General features: G+C 36.6%; 1 pseudogene; it reads left to right on the top strand.

Annotated features, from left to right (window-relative positions):
• Nucleotides 1-1,904: 1,904 nt before the first annotated feature.
• Nucleotides 1,905-16,113, top strand: LOC120119299 (annotated as a pseudogene).
• The last annotated feature ends 5,482 nt before the right edge of the window (nt 16,114-21,595 follow it).

The following is a 21,595-nucleotide window of genomic DNA, read 5'->3' as shown; positions in this document are numbered from 1 at the left end:
ATGATTTAATTTTAAAGGAAGGCAAAGAATTTCAGGTTAGATTTGATGAGTTTAAGATATTTTCTGGTGAAACATACATTAGATATGTGTTTAAGATATAAAAAATGAGTGGATTGAAAGTTTTAGAGTTTAACAATAGATAACAATGACAATCGATCTTGATCAATAGTCATTGACAATGACGTTGGTGAGTGGTGGATGACAACATTTGGATGAATTCAAGAACCAACTTAATATTAATATGTGGATCAAAATGATGTTTGATCTAAAATTTTAAATCACATTAATATTCTATTTAATATTCAAGGATCAAATTTAAAATAAACTTATTTTAATAATGTGCCACATCATTAAATTAATAGGTGTTAAAAGTTTAACAATTAAAATATAACGATAAATAATTAAAATTTAATGAATTAATAAGAAAAATGATTGACACATAATTTTTAAATTTTGACGAATAAAATATATACAATTATAAAAGAAAAATGATCAATTCAAAAAGGTAAAGGAGAAGTTAGAGAAGTAGAATAATCCATGGTTTTAGAACTGGACCGGTCAGCGAACCGGCCGTGTTATCGGTTCATTAATTCAATCGGTCGAATCGATCAGACCGGTCGGAAGAACCGGACGACGTTATAATTAATTAATTATTTAAAAAATTAAATAAAAAAATAAAAACATTTAATAAAAAACAATTTTTTATATCACAAGTCATATTCAAAGCAAATTATAACATATATAAGTTAAAAACCATAAAATCAAGTGAAACAAAATGATTCAAATAAACTACAACATAATATTTAAGGTAAAACATATTAAATAATAAATATAATTATATAACTATAATCAAAAAATAAATTTGGGGCTAAAAAAATCATAACAAATGATGTCGTTTGGTTTAATTTTTTTTTAAAATCCCACATGGCTAAGAAATATAGAAGAGCATCATAAAAGTCTAAAGAGTAAAAATATGAAAACAAAACAAAACAATCCCACATGGCTAAGAAACATAGAAGATCATCCCAACTGATTTCTACAAATAATAGAGGTAATTTGACATTCAAAATCATGGAGCGTGAGCACAAAGCGAACTATTCTTTCGCTTCAATCAAGCTCGAATTTCAGGCTTCAATCGAGTTTCTAATTTTTTTTGAGTTCGAGCATTTTTGAGTTCAAGTTTCAATATTATATTTTGAGTTCGAGTTGAACTTGATAATTTTTAGCTCGTGAGTTTTTGAGTCAAGTTGAGCTTACTTTTAAAGTTTTTGAGTTCGAGTTGAGCTCATCAATACTCAAGTTCGACTCGCGGCTTGTTTAACAAATGACGTCGTTTGATTTAATTTTTTTAGAAAAAAAACAGAACCGGTTTTCAATCGGTTCACAGTCCAGTCCGTTTCGAACGGTTCATAACCGATTTAGCGGTTATTTCCGATTCACTAATAGTAATTTAACCGGTATAGAATGAATAAAACAGACAACAATTTCCGGTTGAACCGGTAGGTCCAGTCCGATTTTTAAAACACTGGAATAATCCTGCCATGTCAGTTTTAAACGCATTTGGTGGGTCCTCATAGCTGACGTGGTGTGTGACAGCTGAGAAAGTGAACCTACCATCTCCGGACAAACAACTCCGAACCTCAGGTTTGTTTGACAAATACTCTATGACTCCGAGCACCCGAATCTCCGGTTCGGATCTTATTTAAAATCTTCTTCTTCGTTTTGATTAATCTAAATTAATCCTATATATTTATATAAAAGTTTAAATTTAATAATTTATTGCTTACCACTTAATATTAGTCCGTTTTCGCTAGGTTAAAACACAAATAAATAAATAACTCTGAGCTTCGAAGTTTCATCAATATCGTATCTACGTAACTAAAACGAAAACCCTAATTCGATCATTTCCGTTCCATTTATAGCTTTCTGTTTCTGAAATTTAAGTTCTTTTAATTGTTTCTTTATTGAAGGCAGAAACTATTAATTGATCAATAAGATCTTCTTCACGAGATCAAGAATGGTAATGTAGGCTCCGATCCATTGAATTACTCTGTTTAAGGTTAGTCTTGATCAATGCAGTTTCAGGTTCTACAATTATAATATTTTCTGCCGAATTTTTAATTCTTTCCTGAAAATTGACTTTTTAATTTTACTCTAAATCAATTTTCCTTTGATTTGTTTTGAACAGTTATTCAATTGGTTTTTGAGCTGAAACGATGGCGCAGAGCAATTGGGAAGCAGATAAGATGTATTTATTATCTGTTCCAGAAAACGAATGTTGATTTTAGTTTAATTGATTCCTTAATTTTTGTTTCCTCTTATTTCGGGTTGGCAGGCTTGATGTTTATATATATGATTTTTTGGTAAAGAAAAGATTGCATGCCACTGCAAATTCCTTCATGACAGAAGGGAAAGTCGCCTCGGATCCAGTAGGTATGAATTGGCTTTTATGCTGAAAGTGAAAAAATGAAGTTTTTATATGAATCTGTTTTAACACATTAATGTTAGAATTGCTTATATTTTCAGTAATTAATTCATTGACTTGCTTATATATTCAGCAATTGATGCGCCTGGTGGATTTCTTTTTGAGTGGTGGTCTGTCTTTTGGGATATATTTATATCTAGAACAAATGACAAGCATTCAGAGGCTGCTGTAGCATACATAGAGGTGGCCCCTTATGACTTTAGCAAGTATTATTATAAGTTCTTGTCATTTGTGCAATATATACTGATTGTTTTGAACCAATATGGATTTACATACAGGCACAACAAATCAAGGCAACGGAGCAACAACAGTTGCAGATGCAGCAGTTGCAATTGATGCGTCAAGCTCAATTGCAGCGCAGGGATCCTAATCATCCTTCTTTGGGTGGTCCTGTAAATGCAATTGGCTCTGAAGGATTGCTAGGGCAGTCAAATGCAAGTGCAATGGCAGAAAAGATGTATGAAGAGCGCATGAAACACCCAAATGCAATGAATTCAGAGACATCTCAGCCACCTCTTGATGCTAGGATGGCCCTCTTAAAATCACCTACAAATCATTCTGGGTAAAATACTTGTACATTTTAGGCAAGGTGTTTTGTTTATTGTAATTAACCATTTTCGGGTTAGTGACTTGCCAAAACTGTCTCTGATGCAGTCAGTTAGTTCAAGGAAATCAAGGAAGTGTAACTGCATCATTACAACAAATTCAGGTATAGACTATACCGACATTGATTGCTAAAGTTTTTTTTCCTTGTTTGGCTATTTGCTGCAACAATTTGCAATCTCTTTTGGCTTGATTGAACTAATGGTATACATATATATATATGCGTGTCTGTGCATATATATTATATATAAATATATATATCCTTGCAGGACATTAAAAGTGAAGGGAATTTGGGTGGTACACAGAGATCCATGCCTATGGATCCTTCCTCAATGTATGGACAGGGGATCATGCAGTCAAAATCTGGAATGGGAAATACAGGTATTTGTTATAACTAATGGTTTTATTCAGTTTATACTATCACCTTTCTGGATGCTAATGAGTTCCGTTTTCAAAACCTAACTTCTGATTATACTTTCTCATGCATTTATTGATTTATTTTCTATTATCGTGTCACTGCATCATTGTCGTTCAGCCTCTACTGATATTTTTATATTTTGTTTCATCACGGACTATCTCATCTTTCCTACCATATTCAACTCATCTGTTTCTCTAAAATTGTACACTATGATCCCAAAAAAAATCAATAAGACCTAGTAGGCTAGATATTTGTTTGTGGCCTACCGCAAGATATGCTTAGTGCTGCTGTAACTTAAGAAGCTTGGGTGCTTCTTTAGTTTGGTTCTTCTGTGTGCTAAGCTTGCTACTCTAAAAAACACTGCATGAAGTTACTCTTTCTGTATTTTCTCTTTTGAGACAAAGACACAATATCTAGTAACTTTGGTTCTATAGTTTATTTAGTCATGGTGTTCCTGTAAATATTCTTATAATTCCATGCTTACCTTTTCTTCTTTAAGGTTTGAACCCCGGAGTTGGTAGTCTTCCGTTGAAGGGATGGCCTTTAACTGTAAGCTTTAAATTGGACTCATGTTCTTAATATATATTTTCCTTAACGGGGTTATTGTCCTTAACTGACTCTTGGCTATTTTGCAGGGCATCGATCAAATTCGGCCAAGTTTAGGTGCTCAAGTGCAAAAGCCGTTCATACAGAATGCAAACCAGTTTCAGCTTTTGCCATAGCAGCAGCAACAACAGGTTTTAGCTCAAGTCCAGCCACAAGTAAATATGGGTAATTCACCTATGTATGGAGATATAGATCCTCAAAGATTTTCAGGATTATCTCGAAGCACCTTAAATACAAAAGAGGGCCAACCAACTGCCAATGATGGATCTATAGGTTCTCCAATGCAATCAACTTCTTCAAAAGTAAGGTTTCCTTTCCAGAACAAGTTATACTTGTTGAACTACTTCTTATTGTCAAATACACCCTTATAGTTTTCATGTTCAATCAACAAGAAAGTGGAAAAGGTGCTTTCAACAAAAGTTACAGTATCCTGCGATCTTGTTAATGGATGAGATATGCATGTGTCTTTCAATTTCTTATTTAAGAGAAAAATAAATAAGTAAAATTTTCTATATAGACTTGTGACGGTTGTCATAGCATCTGCTTTATATAAACTATATAAGTTGCAAACATTATTCGTCTACATACCCTTTCCTTAGGTGCATATTTTATACTTTTTTCCTTGTTAAATATATGGCTAATTGTTTCTGTAGGATAAGTTCAGTAGTTCTTAATAAGTCCTAATTGTTATAAATTTGATTAAGAATGGTCAATGCTCTTTTTTCTTAATTACCTCTCTCTTTGTGTGTCCTTTCAGCAGATGAACATGCCACCAATAAGACAGTCTTCCTCACAACAAGACCCATTACAGTCACAGCAAGTGCAACAGGTTGAATTTGATTCTGCCTTGTCTCTTGGTTATCGCAATGTTTCCTTTTAATGGCTTACAGTAGGTTGCAAGCTGGTGTCCATACGAACTCCATGAACTTGTGATGGGAACATTTGATGATACTATCTTTAACTTGTCCCTTAAATTTTTTTGATAAGAATTGCAGGCCTCTTTAAAAACCACCTTCTTAATTATAGGAGGTTGTAAGGAAGCTCCTTAATTAATGGAAGGAGGAAAAGAGTGCCTTAGAATTTCATTCAACAACTGAAATTACATAAGATACAACCAGAAAAACACCCCTTCAAAAACAGAAAAACACCCCTTCAAAAACAGAAAAACAGAACCAAAACCAACAACACTGACTTAGGGTAAACCAATTTAGATACTGCAGCAGCATCTGATTGGTTTACCTTTTACAAAACTACCACCACCCTTACAGACTCAAAGCTAATGCATAACCCGAGAAAACACAAAACATATAAACAAAAAGCTTACAAACAATCAACCAATCCCCTGCATAGCTAACTTATCAGCCTCCATATTACAACTCCTAGGAATCCATCTAAGAACAACGTCCAAAGCATAAATAAGAGCCCCAATTTCCTCTACCAGATCACTCAAGGAAGTAGGGGCAGAGTGTTGGTTATGAATCCATTCCACTGCACTTTTTGAATCACTTTCAATAATAAGTATTCCCTTCTTAAACCAATTAGATGAATAGAAAAAATCAATTCCCTCCTTAATAACTTTCAATTCTGCCAAAATAGGAAGAGTAGTCCCTACTGCCGTAGAGAAAGTGGCTAAGGTCGAGCTATTTGAATCTCTTAAAATACCTCCAATTCCTCATTTCAACCCATCACCTGTTACTGCCCCATCCACGTTAAGTTTAAACATATCCAATGGTGGAGGTGACCAACCAATAACCTTCTTAGAGCTAGAAGGTTTTTGAATCTTATCAGCCCGCGAGGGATCCCCTACTAGCAGATCAGTCTGCAAACAGGCAGTAGGGTATTTCGCAAGGTACCATTTAGCCAACCTAAGTCTAATGAAGAAGAATAGAGTTGTGCTGTCCACATTTCCGTTGTCAAACACCACCAAGTTCCTATCCTTCCAAATTGACCAGAACACGACAGCCGAGATAAACCTCCAAATAATAGAATTCTGCCTTAGATTTTCCCAAGAACAGAGAAGGGAAATGAGATCTTGAGGCAAAGCAGTAGAAATATCCCATAACTTTAGTAATTTGTTCCAAATCTCTCTTGCAACAGAACACAATAAGAATAGGTGTTCTACTGTTTCCTCTTGATAACCGCATAACGGACAAAGAACATTATCCAAAGGGATCCCTCTTTTCTTCAACTCCACTCGGACTGCCAATTTACGATGGCGAATATGCCACAGAAAGGTTTGGACTCTAGGAGGAGCCAAACCTGTCCACACCCACTTCTTCCACTCAAACCTACCTTCAGAATTGCTCGACAACGTCTGTATGTAGGACTTGACCGAGTACAAACCAACCCCATTTCCCGACCATGCAAGAAAATCCTCCATTGAACCGGACAACACTATATTTTTGAGCAAAGACATTAGAGTAATCCACTGCTCCAATTCCCAGTCACATAGGTTTCTTCTTAGATGAATATTCCAAACTCAAACATTATTTTCAAAACCACCAAACTCGGATACAAGCCCTCATTTATTCGTCGTCAAAGCAAAAATTCTGGGAAATTGAGTTTTCAATGTCAAATTATTCACCCAAACATCAGTCCAGAAAGCAATCGACCTACCATTCCCCACTTGGATCTTGGAATTTGTTCTCAAACACTCTCCCATCGTATCTTGTTTTACATAATTATTCAGAATACCCCTCCATACCCAAGAGTCTATAGGTGAAACAACCTGTGTTATTGCAAGAGATAAGTTGCTAACATTATTTTTACAACATATCATCTTTTTCCACTGACTGTTTTTATCATTTGCGAATTTCCAAACCCATTTCCCAAGCAAGGCTCTATTCATCAAACTAATTTCAAGGTTTCCCAACCCTCCCTCTTCAAAAGGCTTACATACCGAATTCCAATTCACCCAGTGAATTCTTTTCTTAGATTGATTTTCTCCCCATAGAAAATTAGCCATCAACGAATTTAACTTCTGAGTCACCTTTACTGGAATTTTGAAGATAGAGAGGAAAAAATCGGCAATGATGATAACACAGATTTAACCAACACAAGTCTACCAGCCATCGACAAAGAATTAGCTTTCCAACCTGCTAGTCTTCTGTTGAAAAGCTGGATTACCGGTTCCCACAAACCTACAGAATTTTTCCTTGAACCAATCGGTAAACCGAGATATGTCATTGGAAAATACCCCACTCCACATCTCGCTTCCTTAGCCCAATCCTTTATCCTATCAACCTCCAAATTAACGCCATACAAAGTGCTCTTTGACAAATTTAAATGCAGCCCAGACATAACACTGAAAACCCTCAAAACTCTCCTAATATTTAATATCTGCATCGGTGAATCACTGCAGAATAATATTAGATCATCTGCAAACTGTAGATGGGTCAAATGGAAGGAATTACCATCCCTACCGATGCTGAACCCTTGGAAAAGGCCTAAATCAGCAACCTTGATCAACATTAAGTTTAAAAGTTCCCCAACTAAATTGAACAGGAGAGGGGACAGACTGCAACCTTGTCTCAACCCTTTAGTAATGTGAAATTCCTCAGTTGGAGATCCATTCACTAACACCGAGATTGAGGCTGTAGAAATGCATCGATCAATCCAGGAAATCCATTTATCCCCAAAACCCATAACCTTCATTATTCTCATTAAAATTGGCCATTCCACCAAATCATAAGCCCTACGGAAATCAACTTTGAAGACTACTCCACGCCTCCCTTTTTTCCTCCAATATTCTATGCCTTCATTAGCCAAAAGAGCACAGTCAAGCAATTGCTTCCCTGAATGAAGGCAAATTGCGATGGGCTAACTATGCCTTTAATAACTGAAACTAGCTTTTTCGAAAGCACTTTGGAAATTATTTTATATAAGTTGCTAACTTGTCCCTTAAATTGACAACTGTTATTTGTATAGTGTATTAGAATAACCGGAAAAGAAAAGGGCCTTCATCTTCTGGCCCTGCTAATAGTACCGGTACTGGAAACATTGTGGGTCCTTCTAACTCTCAGCCATCAACCCCATCAACTCCTACGCCTGGTGATGGAGTAGCTGTGGTTAGCAATATGCAACATGGTAATAGCATGCCAAAAAATTTGATGATGTATGGATCTGATGGAACGGGTGGTATTGCATCAACAAACCAGCTGGTATGTAATCCTAATTTATTACCAATCTGGCTTGCAATCTTGTTTCCGTTAGTAAACTTTCCACCGACTTGCACTGCTCTGCAATTTTTAATGATATTGATTGTATTTTGCAGGCACTGAACTCGAAGAAGATGATTGGTAAGGCCAGCTTGCAGAATGGTCTCTATATTCTTCCTGCCTCTACTAAAACCGAAATATCGAAATCTTTCAGCGCTTTAGAAAAAGTTGATAATGTTATCGTTTATGTTATCCTAGTTTTCACTATCTTGCAAAAGTTTTTCTTGCTCTATTCATTCATAAAAGGCCAAATTTTTTTCTTGCAAAGTTTGATGTCTTGCTAAACACACTAAATCAACTTATTCTCCTTCTACATATAAGCCTTCTCACCCTTTTGCTTTGATCCACAGTGATATTTGGGGTCATTCTCGGGTGAAGAATGATGATAATTGTAAGTGGTTTATCACTTTCATTGATGATCACAGTAGGATAACTTGGACTTATTTGCTAAAAGATAAATCTGAAACTGCAGGTGTTTTTACCAAATTTTATAACATGGTTCTCACTCAATTTGGGTCTAAAATTCAGCTCTTTAAATCTGATAATGGCAGTGAATTTTTTGCTAAGTCTTTGGGTGCATTTTTCAGGGAAAAAGGCATAGTTCAGATTAGTTCTTGTGTTGACACCCCACAAAAAAAGCGGTATTGTCGAAAGAAAAAATAGAAATCTCCTTGAAGTTACTCGTTCTCTTCTATTTATCACTAATGTTCCAAAATATTTATGGGGGGAAGCCTTATTAACTGCCACATATTTAATCAATCAAATGCCTAGTAAGGTTTTACAATTTCAAACACCTCAATCTATATTTTTGCAATAATTTCCCCATTTTAAACCTATCTCCTCCATTCTTCCACTTAAAATATTTGGTTGTACTATTTTTATCCAAAACATTGCTCCTTATAAGTCCAAGTTAGATCCTAAATCATTAAAGTGTGTACTGGTTGGGTATTCTTCACTTAAGAAGGGTTATAAATGCTATCATCCTCCTTCAAAACGATTTTTTACCACTATGGATATAATATTTTATGAGCATGATCCCTATTTCACTCAGGCTGAAATTCAGGGGGAGACATGGAAGGATTTTCAACCACATCAGGTATCTCCTCCTACTCTTCATTCTCAACCTTCAGAATTGCCACCAATTTTGTCCTTACCTACAGGTTTGTCACCTGTAACTACTCCCATTGATCCACCGGTAGTACCTATCACTACTTCACCCATACCCACTTTAAATACCCTTCTTGAAAATACAACTACCCATTCAAAATATTCCACAAACAACACAAATCAAACAGCTCCATTTTTATATAAGGAAAAGAAAACATATTCCTGAGGCTGTTTTGCAATCTGATGCTTGCCGAGAGTTGGATTTGGGTCCAGCTGTCGAAATAAAAGAAGAAATCAGTAAATCCACTTCCCCTACTCTAGATGACTTCCCTATTGCTATTAGAAAAGGGGTTAGACAGTGCACCAAGCATCCTATTGAAAAATTTGCTGGTTATAATTCATTGATGTCGTCTTTTCAAGCATTTACAACAAACTTGGATAAAGAACATGTTCCCACAAGCATAACTGAAGCTCTAAAGGATTCAAAATGGAGAAGGGCTGTTGAAGAGGAAATTTGTGTACTGGAGAAAAATGCTACTTGGACTGTTACGGACCTTCCTCAAGGAAAAAAGGCTGTTGGCTGTAAATAGATCTTTACTGTAAAGTATAACTCAAATGGTAGCATCCAACGATACAAAGCGAGACTAGTGGCCAGAGGCTTTACACAAACATATGGGATAGATTTCACAGAAACTTTTGCACCTGTGGCGAAGCTGAATACTGTTCGAGTACTCCTAAGTTTGGTTGTAAATTGCGATTGGAAATTACACCAACTTGATGTAAAAAACACTTTTCTTAATAGCAAGCTAAAAGAAGAAGTCTATATGAAGTTGCCACCTGACTTAAAGTCTGTTGAAGGAAGTAACAAGGTGTGCAAGCTCAACAAGTCTCTATACGGGTTAAAACAATCACCCAGAGCTTGGTTCGAGAGGTTCACTAAAGTCATCCTAAAAAACGGCTACAAGCAATCCCTCGCCGATCACACTCTTTTCATCAAGGTAACTTCTACAAATAAGAAAGCTATCCTTATTGTGTACGTGGACGACATAATTCTTACCGGAGATGATGAAGAAGAGATTTACAATTTGAAGAAGTTGTTAAATAAGGAATTCGAAACCAAGGACTTGGGAAAGCTAAGGTATTTCCTAGGAATGGAGGTGGCAAGGTCAAAAGAAGGACTTGTGATCAACCAAAGAAAATATGTACTTGATTTACTAAAAGAAACTAGTTTTCTTGGTTGTAAGCCGATTGATACACCAATGAAGGCAAGCTTGAAATTTAACAAAGAAGATGGGTCCTTGGTAGACAAAAAGAAATTTCAAAGATTAGTTGGGAAACTAATTTATTTATCCTTGACAAGGCCAGATATAGCATTTCCTGTAAGTGTGATAAGTCAACACATGACTAATCCTACTGAAGAGCATATGACAGCAGCAAATATAATTCTCAAGTACTTGAAGAAAACTCCAGGACACGGTTTAATGTTTAAGATGACACAAGACAGAACTGTTGAGATTTTTATAGATTCTAGTTGGGCCGGAGACCTTACTGAAAGGAGATCCACTAGTGGCTACTGCACCTTTGTTTGGGGAAACCTTACAACTTGGAGAAGTAAGAAACAATATGTCGTTTCAAGAAGTAGTGCTGAAGCTGAATTTAGAGCACTAGCATTGGGAATATGCGAAGGAATTTAGCTACTTAAACTACTGAAAGAACTTGTCACTAATCAAGAGGATCACTTTGAAGTTTTGTGTGATAATCAATCTGCTATTCAAATTGCCAAGAACACAGTTCAACATGATCAGACAAAGCATGTTGAGATTGATATGCATTTTATTGCTGATCAAGTTAACAAAAAGACAGCCACACTTTCATACATTCCTTCAGAAGAACAAGTTGCAGACATTCTTACTAAGGCTTTGCCAAAGCCTGTTTTCAATAAATTCCTATTCAAGCTGGGATTATACAATGTATGTTCTCCAGCTTGAGGGGGAATGTAGGAATTATAGAGATGATTTGTTACCATTCCTATAGAGATATGATTTGTTACCATTGCTATAGAGATATGATTTTGTAAATAGATTTCTACAATCCCTTATTTTAAGGGATCATATCCTAGGATTATTATTTTTCCTTTCTTAGAGTTTCCTACTTTAGAGAGAGTTTTTTTATATAAATATGTAATCTGTCATATTGAAAAGAATAAGAAATTACAGAGAATTACTTGATTTCTACACAATGTTTAAGTGTTCTTCTGTTTCTTGGCTGAGATATTGATCTCACAGCTGTGATATTGATGGAGACTCATCATCCCTATTGTAAGCGCTGCTTACAATGTTTAAGGCTTTAAGCTTTTCATAATCTTTCATTCACATGGCTAATGATGAATCTAGTTGTTGTAGCACATCATTTTTACGTAATTCATGTCAGTGTTCAGTCTGGAGTTGCTCATGCTGTAGTGTAGAAAGTGTCTAGCTATTCCAAACCTCTTGGTTGGACTGTGGTTATGGCTTAACGATTGGCTATATTTTATTTCATAGGTCAATGTTTTGATTTCTTAATGGTGATGAGGATATGAATGATCTTGATACTCTATTTGAATTGAATATTGCTATATAAAACTTTTTTCTTAACAAGTTTCCGTTAGGGTTTTGTTTCTTCATCCTTAGTTATGGAAGCGTGTATTCAAGCCTAGCCAAGTCATTTCAAAAGCCTGCTTATGATGTAATTGTAATTGCAGGAGGACATGGAACATTTTGGAGATGTTGGCTCCTTGGAGGACAATGTGGAATCTTTTCTCTCTCATGATGATGGGGATGGAGGGAATTTGTTTGGCAGCCTAAAACGAAACCCTTTGAACACATTGCTGAGACTTCAAAGGGTAATATGAGCTCATGCTTTCAACAATGTCTATATTCTTCGAGTTGACCACAGTAATTATTTCTTTTCTACATTTCAAGTTATGGCTTGAATGAAATTGGTTCAATACTTAAAAGCAATGGAAAAGTCAAATGCTGTCATTTCTCTTCAGATGGAAAGCTATTGGACAGTGCTGGGCATGACAAGAAGGTATAAAACATTGTAGCATGCAAGGAAAGGATTTTCTAAAGTAGCATGCAACATAAGATTAGATTATTAATTATTAATGTAATTGACTCTTTTGTTTCCATAAGCGATGTAGCCATGTGATGCTATACTTCTTGGATCCTAGCAGAATATTTGTGGGAGTATTTATGATTAATAAAAAAACTTAAATAGAAGTGTGGAATAATGATGTACATTCTTGTCTATTTCCTGTCAGTAGGCTGTTCTTTGGAACATGGAAACTCTGCAAACTGAATGTACGCCAGAGGAACACACTCATATTATAACTGATATTCGCTTCAGACCAAATTCCACTCAGTTTGCAACATCTTCTTTTGATACAACAGTGCGAGTTTGGGATGCTGCTCAAGTATATCTTCTAGCTCATTTCTTTTTTCATTAATGTGTGTGGTTCTCTCCTTTGGTCCCCTTTTGCCCATTTCTATTGTGGCAGTCTTCCTTCAGGTTTTATATTTGGATTTTGGACTGCATACACTGTTGTTGTCTATTCTGAGTTAATACTCACACCATTAAACCTGACATTGCTTGATTGAAGACAAGACACAAAGTTGTTACAGTTGAAGAAAGAAGTCTGAATTCTAATATATCAATGGTGGTGAATATTATGGTTTTCATATGAGGTTGCTTTTATTGGTCATTTTTGCAGCCAAGTTGTTGCATCTGGAAATATACAGGGCATATGGCACAAGTTATGTCCCTTGATTTCCACCTTAAGAAGAATGAACTTTTCTGCTCTTGTGATGGTAACAGCGAGATTCACTTATGGAACATCAATCAGTACTCTTGTGCTCGTATATCCAAGGCTAGACTTCTAGATCCCTAAACTTTGTTCTTCCCCAACTAGTGCAGGCTCTTTTGGATATTAATTACTTTCACTAATTGAAGCAGGGAGGCAGTACTAATGTAAGATTTCAACCAAGAATAGGGCAATATCTAGCTGCAGCAGCAGAGGCTGTTGTCTCTATTGTGGATTTCGAGACTGATAGAAGAACACACTTGTTGCAGGTAGAAATTTTGTCAGTTCGTAAACTTTTTAAAGGAAAAGTATGTTACCTCATTCATAGTGAAACCAGTTTTCACAAAGTAGCTTTTCACGTGGAGAAAATTTTTCAACTCAGGGGCACAATACAGAAGTACACTCTATTTGTTGGGACACACATAGAGACATTTTAGCATCTATCAGTCAGGATTCTGTCAGAGTGTGGTCGCTGGCCTCAGGAGAGTGCATTCACGAGCTCAATTCCAGTGGAAACAAATTCCATTCTTGTGTTTTTCATCATAGCTTTCCTGCTTTCTTAGTCGTTGGTGGTTATCAGGTGCCACTTCATATCCTTCTGATATTGTCAGGAACTAATTGACATCATTTGAATTTTGTTATACCGACTCTGCGACTCCGCAACTCCGCAACTCCTTGTTGATGCCCCCTGTTTCCATCTGTCTATATTAGCTCAGATATGATATCTTTTTACCTTTAGAGAAAATAACCTCATTGACCAAAAATGCTTTATAATATACGATTTTAACCAACTTTTTTTTGGATTTGCCAAAATGACCAACTAAATCGCAATGCGATCGATAATTCGCAACGCGATCTCCGGTATCGCAAATCAATTTCAAGATTCGCAACGCGAACTTCGACTATCGCAATGCGAACTTGAACTATCGCAATGCGAATATGTAAATCGCAATGCGATAGTCGACTATTGCAATGCGAACTTGGACTATCGCAACGCGAACTTCGACTATCGCAATGCGAACTTGCAAACTTGGACTATCGCAATGCGAATATGTAAATCGCAATGCGATAGTCGAAGTTCGCGTTGCGATAGTCCAAGTTCGCATTGCGATAGTCGACTATCGCATTGCGATTTACATATTCGCATTGCGATAGTCGAATTTCGCGTTGTGATTTATTCCAAATTTGTTGCGATAGTCCAAAATCGCAACGACTGGTGGTATTGCATTTGTTTCTTAAAAATTTTCTCTAAAAAGATAGTATTCGCGCGGACGTGTCGAAGACACGTATTACCACGACCACGATCACGATCACGACCACCCGACCCGACGGACGACGGCGGCGGCGGCGCGCGAGAGTCCCTCTTGTTCTCTATCACTCAACAAGGAAGTGGGAAAGCCAAGTCTTAAATACCATTCCCAATAGTGTTTCCAATACTATGTGGGATTGAGCATTACCAACACTTGTTTCCAATACAATGTGATTATTCATGAAATAATTAACAATCATGCACCTTAAAACAACTGAATCAGCAACCAATTGCATTAGTATACGATTAATATGTCATAATTAAAAGTCAATCTACAATCAATTGCGATTATTGCAATTTTAAGCAAAACATTCAAAAATAATATCACTATTTAAGGCTCAATCCCACATAGTATTGGGAACAAGTGTTGGTAATGCTCAATCCCACATAGTATTGGAAACATTATTGGGAATGGTATTTAAGGCTTGGTTTTCCTACTTCCTTGTTGAGTGATAGAGAACAAGGGGGACTCTCGCGCGCCGTCGTCGTCGCCGTCCGTCTCGTCTCGGGTCGGGTCGAGTCGTGGTCGTGGTCGTGGTCGTGGTAATACGTGTCTTCGACACGTCCGCTCGAATACTATCTTTTTAGAAAATTCTTAAGAAACAAATACAATACCACCAGTCGTTGCGATTTTAGACAATCGCAACGAATTTGGAATAAATCGCAACGCGAACTTGGACTATCGCAATGCGAACTTGGACTATCGCAATGCGAATATGTAAATTGCAATGCGATAGTCGACTATCGCAATGCGAACTTGGACTATCGCAACGCGAACTTCGACTATCGCATTGCGATTTACATTTCGCATTGCGATAGTCCAAGTTCGCATTGCGATAGTCCAAGTTCGCGTTGCGATAGTCCAAGTTCGCATTGCAATAGTACTATCGCAATGCGAATATGTAAATCGCAATGCGATAGTCGACTATCGCAATGCGAATATGTAAATCGCAATGCGATAGTCGAAGTTCGCGTTACGATAGTCCAAGTTCGCATTGCGATAGTCGACTATCGCATTGCCGCATTGCGATTTATATATTCGCATTGCTCGCAATGCGATAGTCCTATCGCAATGCGATTTACATATTCGCATTGCGATAGTCCAAGTTCGCATTGCGATATTTGAAGTTCGCATTGCGATAGTCGAAGTTCGCGTTGCGAATCTGGAAACTGATTTGCGATACCGGAGATCGCGTTGCGAATTATCGATCGCATTGCGATTTAGTTGGTCATTTTGGCAAATCCAAAAAAAGTTGGTTAAAATCGTATATTATAAGGCATTTTTGGTCACTGAGGTTATTTTCTCTTACCTTTATTGTTCTATAACACTATCTCAGTGTCACTAATTTCCTTATTTCTGTCGTTAAATTTCATCGTTTCCAGTCATTGGAGCTTTGGCACACGGCTGAGAATAGGAGCATGCCAATAACGGCTCTCGACTGTGTTATATCATCCCTGGCGCAATCTCAAGTGACAGGGATGGTTGCATCTGCCAGTTATGACAAATCTGTCATAATCTGGAAATAACCTTTACCAGCTTTCAGGTCGATCCGTTCTTCCCGGTAACGAGTCTCCCACTTCATTTGATTCGATAATTTTTCAGTTTACTCTGGGTTAGTTTCTTTGCTTAATAATGTGGAGTATTAGTTATTTAGTTTTCGTTGCTCATCAATACCGGGTTTGTGGGAGTGCTAAATTTGTCCAAACTTCAAAGATTGTCTATTTTTCTTGTGGTTTTGGCGATTTCTATGATATAGGAGAGGTTTTGGGACATTTTATAGGTACATTTACCCAAGAAATGAAAAATAAATTTATCCAATTGACTTAATTTGTGAAATGAAAAATTTGATGTTGGAGACAGCGATTGGCGTGGCACATTTTTTTCTCTAATTCTGTGTGGTATATATATATATATTTTAATTTGAAACTTTATTCATAGAAAAACGAATAGCATATAATTAAAATTTTAAAGAATTATTATTCAAAATAAGTCAATAATAAGTTAAAGGGAAATTTGATATCATATAAGTGATTATCATCTTTAATAGTTGTAGACATTCATTTTTGTCCGAGTCTTTTCTATATTTTTTCTATTATTATATTATTATTATTATTATTATTATTTTCATTTTTAATATTAATATAAATTACATTCTTTTGCAGGCCATTTAAAGCCCAATATCAGATTACAAGCCAACAACCCATGCCCAACAAACGAAGCCCAATTGACCCGAGCCCAGACTCATCACTCAGCAGCCTAGTTACAGACCCTAACCCAGTGCACAACCTACACCGGCCTAATTAAACCCTAACCTTAGGGTATCAACATCCCAGTGCCGCACCAACATAAACCATTCGATCTGGACCCATCCAACGGTCCAGATCGATGGTAAATAGGGTTTCAAAACCTAAACAAAAACTCAGCCACCGCCTTCAACTCTTCAATTGCACAGCCGCGCCGTCGCCGATCGTTCTAGAGCCTCCGATGTCATCAACAGAAGCCCTACAGTGACATATCAGTCAATAACAGTACCCAAAACAATATCAAATTCGAAAACCCATTAAAAACCCAAATTAAATCCCGAAAAATCGGGATGTAATAATGCAAAATTAGTGAGACCCATCCCCTATTTTTTCTAGATATCATCATCTCATCCAAAAAGGAGAAGATAAAAATCAATATGCAATCAGATAAAAATCAATATGCAATCAATATGAATCAGAAGATAAAAAGGAATTGATCAAACAGTATAAAGCTGAGGCTCGTAGTGCTCAAAAACTCCAGGAAGAGAAAGAAGTCAGCTTGAAAGAATTAGAAGAAGAAAAGAATCAAGTCCAGGGGTTAAAAATGAGATGAATAATATAATTGAGGACTTTGAGAATAGAGATCGAAGAATTACAGAGCTCGAAGAAGAAAGAAAGTGAAATAAAGAGGAGATGTGGTCTTAAAGACAAGGATGGAATCGAATCCTTGATAGAAAACATGCAGAGATTGAATCGTGGATGCAAAGATTCTTTACAAAAAACCGACAAGTAGATAAGCTCACGGGAGAAATGGGAGAATTGGAGATGAGATTCGAAGAAGAGATAAACCAATCTCGAGCTATGAATGATGAGCTTAAAAGTCATGTATCGAACCTTGAGCAATCCCTTCTGCAAGTGCAAGTTCCTCCCGCTTCAATGGACCTAAGAGTTGCTCTCGAAGAAAACAAGTCCTTCCAGAAAGAAATCAGAGAATTAAAAGGTGAACTCCAGAAATGCCGAATTCATATCACCAATCTGGAAAAAGAAATCGATCGCATCAATAAGGGATGGGAAAATACATATGAGCATTACCAATCCTTGGTAGAAGAACGTGAGCGCATGATGGGTAAAGCTATAGCTCACATGGGTGGAGTTGCTCAGTACATGAATGAATTAGCCAATAGAGCGGAGATCATCCAACTGCGCACAAATTCGGTTTCTGAGTATACATGGGAGATCATTGCTATTATGAATGAAATTGTAGAGTTGAGTCTGAGGGCTAGGCCTTATATGTAAAAGAACTCCTTTGTAATGAGTGAAACATTTTATCCAATGAAAGTTATTTTCGAATGGTTATTGCTTGGATCAAACGCCTTTTGTTTGCATTTTGCACTTGCATCATTCATTCTGCATAAATAAATTCATCATTTATAATGCATCACCAATAAAATGCATCATTTATAACACATTACCAATAATATGCATTCAAATTTAAAAGAACAAAGAAATTAATTCTTAAAGGGTTATGTGACACATGATTCTGGCAAGTGAAAACATCAATCCTCATCACACACGAAGTAAAACCATGGATGTCAAGATTGAGCAATTAAAGAAAGAGATGCAAGAAGAGTTATTAAAAATACAACAAGATTGGTAGGCAAAAATAGAGCAGTCACAAAAGATAATTATAGATCAAATCTTGCAAAGTCAGGCTAACATGGTGAGTGATATGATGACCAAAATGTATGGGTTACATATTGAAACAACTAAAGAACCAAGTACTGCTCCGGTTGAAGCTTCTACGCAGGAGTCTACCCCGAGATTAGTTATCTCACCTGAAAAGCTAGTCGAGCAGCCTGCAGGGTCTTCAGCAGTAAAAGTTCAAATGGCCACACATAACCCTTAAAATAGTCCCCATGTGTATATTGATGTAGATCCTGAGGAAACGGAGAAATCTAAAATCGAGGTACCATAACATTTAAAAGATTGATGTAAGGGTTTTTTAAAGAGATGAGAAAATAGGGTTCTCAAGACGGAATGAATATAGAGGAACTAAGTCTAGTACCAAACTTAATCCTACCCCTAAAGTTCAAAATGCCAGAATTTGAGAAGTATGATGGAAAAACTTGCTCTGTCGCTTACTTGACCATGTTTTGTCGAAGAATGACGGGATTTGTGAAGGATGATGAACTATTAATTCACTGTTTCCAAGCCAGTCTGACAAGTTCAGCTGCCAGATGGTATAATCAATTAACCCGAGCTAAGATACGATCATTGAAGGATTTAGCAAAAACATTCAAAGAACAGTACCAACACGTTACTGACATGATGCCTGATCGTGTTACTTTCCAAAATATGAAGATGAAGCATAATGAGACCTTTCGCCAAATATACTCAGCGCTGGAGGGATATTGCTGTTCAAGTGCACCCATCACTTATTGAGAGGGAGTTTATAACAATGTTTATAGATACGTTAAAATCTCCCTATATTGATCATATATTAGGAGTGACAACTAAGAGTTTCTCTGATATCATGATGTGCGGTGAGATGATCGAGAGAGCATTAATGAAGGGACAGATTGTCGGTAACCAAACTCTTGCAAAGAAACCCTATGTGAAAAAAAGAATGAGAGGTGAATAATGTAAATTTCTATGTGAACAAGCCAAAGATGAGAAATTCTTCATCCCAAGGAGAGACTAAGCACGAGCATATATGAAAGAATGACGTTCACTCCCATACCAATGACTTACAGTGAGCTTTTTCATGGATTAGTCCAAGCTCACGTAGTGTCACCAAAATTCATTGATCCAATTAAACCACCTTATCCAAAATGGTTCAATGAAAATGAGACATGTGAATATCATGCAAATCTCAGAGGGCATAACATTGAAAATTGTCTCGCTTTCAAAAGAGTGGTTGAAGATCTGATCAAGAGAAAGGTGGTATCCTTTAATGATTCTGAAGCACCTTGTGTTGCTGCAAACCCACTTCCAAATCATCAGAATCAGGGAGTGAATGCTATTGAGAAAAATCAGAGAATTAAAAGGAGGATTGAAGAAGTAAGAATGCCACTGAAATGAGTATATATTCAAATAAAGAAGAGAGGGTTGTTGAACCCTATAAATGAGTGTTCAACGAAAAAGACAAAGAACTTTTGTGAATACCCTGTGTTCTATAAGCACTCTTCAAAGTAATGTATAATAACAAATCTGTCTCCTTTTGACCCAAATATAAAGGGCTTTTGTAAAAGACAAACTGTTATTTGTCATTGCTTTAATGAAAAGATATTTGCTCCTCTTCTCTTTATATCCAATATCTCATGTAATTCTTTAATTCTTTTTTCTTCATTGAAAATTATTCTTTTGGTAAATATTAAATAAGATTATTATCCACACCAAATATATTCCTTTTCTATTTGCAGGTCTTCAGATATCAATTGTTCGAATAATGATATTTCAGAACCATAAATTGATTTTGAAAATGACATGTGTCTCGAAGAATATGAGGGTTATAAAGATGATGAGGCATGTGAGTTAAACTCTGAACTTGTTAGAATGATAGAGCAAGAAGACAGACAAATATTGCCCCATAAAGAGAAAACTGAAACAATAAATTTGGGAACAGAATATGGCAGACATGAAGTCAAAATTGGCACTTCACTCTCACAAAAAACAAGAGAGGATCTTATAAGCCTTCTACGAGAATGTAAAGATGTGTTTGCCTGGTCTTATCAGGACATGCCGGGATTGGATATTGACATTGTGATGCACAAGCTACCAATAAAACCAGAGTGCAAGCTGTTCAACAAAAACTTCGAAGGATGAGACCGGATATGCTATTAAAAATAAAAGAAAAGGTGAAGAAGCAGTTTGATGCAGGGTTCTTACAGGTAGCCAAATGCCCTAAATGGGTAGCAAACATAGTGCCAGTCCCAAAGAAAGATGGCAAAGTTCGGATGTGTGTTGACTACCGGGATCTTAACAGAGCGAGTCCCAAAGATAATTTTCCACTCCCACATATCGACACTTTGGTTGACAATACTGTCGGTCATGCTCTTTTCTCTTTCATGGATGGTTTCTTAGGTTACAATCAAATCAAGATGGACCCAGAAGACATGGAAAAGACAACGTTTGTGACAATGTGGGGTATATTTTGTTACAAGGTGACGCCTTTCGAACTTAAGAATGCCGGGGAAACATATCAAAGAGCCATGGTTACTTTGTTCCACAATATGATGCACAAAGAGATAAAAGTGTACGTGGATGATATGATGAAATCACAAACCGAAGAAGAACATGTAAAAGTCTTAAGGAAGTTTTTAAGATTAAGAAAATACCAGCTCAAGCTTAACCCAGACAACTGCACATTCGTAGCTACTTCAGGGAAGTTGTTGGGATTTGTAGTCAGTGAGAATGGGATAGAAATAGATCCTGATAAAGTCAAAGCAATTTTGGAATTACCACACCCTAGAACGCAAAAAGAAGTACGAGGTTTTCTGGGGAGGTTAAATTATATTGCCAGATTCATCTCTCAGTTGACCGAGAAATGTGATCCAATATTTCCGATTACTGAGAAATAAAAACCCAGGAGAATGGGATGATAGTTGCCAAGAATGCTTCGATAGAATTAAGAGTTACTTGATTAATGCTCCAGTCCTGATGCCACCAATCTCAAACAAACCATTAATTTTACATTTGACTGTCTTTGAGAAGTCAATGGGATGTGTGCTGGTTCAACATGACGAAACTGGAAGAGAACGAGCTA

This window comes from Hibiscus syriacus, unplaced genomic scaffold (genome assembly GCF_006381635.1).
Source record: "Hibiscus syriacus cultivar Baekdansim isolate YM2019G1 unplaced genomic scaffold, ASM638163v2 tig00110332_pilon, whole genome shotgun sequence".
NCBI lineage: Eukaryota > Viridiplantae > Streptophyta > Magnoliopsida > Malvales > Malvaceae > Hibiscus > Hibiscus syriacus.
This window is presented reverse-complemented; position numbering and strand designations above follow the sequence as displayed.